Below are 757 nucleotides of genomic sequence, written 5' to 3' on the forward strand. Positions count from 1 at the left end.
CAGAATTAAATTACATGACTACCACATCTGATGCAATAGTTTTTGCCCATTGCAATACGATCTATTATGCATCTACCCACCGGAAATGTTATTATCAGGTTTTATTTATTTTTCAAATCCATATGTAGCAAAGAAATCATAGTGGATGAGCTCAATAAGATGCAAGAGGAGTTATGTGTGACAAGATTTATTCCTGAGAAACACTTTCCACCAGATTTTTTTTGATGTTATGGTTCATTTAACTAGGCACCTTACTAGAGAAGTGAAATTATGTTGTCCTATATTCTTTCGACGAGTGTACCTATTTGAAAGGTGTATGAAGGTTATTAAGGACCACGTGAGAAGTAAAAGTAATCCAGAAGGCTACATTGCTGAAAAAAATGTTGTAGAAGAGACACTTGATTTCTTCAGCGAGTTCCTAAAAACCATGCATATTGTTGGTATTCCACTTGACAAGCACGACACTATTGGAATTAAGAGTGGAGAAGATACTAGTACTCTTATGGACGAAATTATACTATCACGGGTAAAATGGTTAAGGTTAGTCCAGATCTTTTCAACCAGACACATTTCTATGTACTACAAAATACAACTAAAGTTGAATAGTATAAGTAAGTATGTTTTACACATGTATATATTGTTTTTTAGATTTGTATATTTAACTTTAATTTATAATTTGTAGCCGACACAAGGAGGTTCTAGAAATTCAACATCTTTAAATAAAAGCATGGCTAGAATAAGAACATAGTAAAACGAT

Source organism: Lactuca serriola, chromosome 6 (assembly GCF_051521515.1).
Source record: "Lactuca serriola cultivar US96UC23 chromosome 6, Lser_US96UC23_V15, whole genome shotgun sequence".
In the NCBI taxonomy this organism is placed as follows: Eukaryota; Viridiplantae; Streptophyta; class Magnoliopsida; order Asterales; family Asteraceae; genus Lactuca; species Lactuca serriola.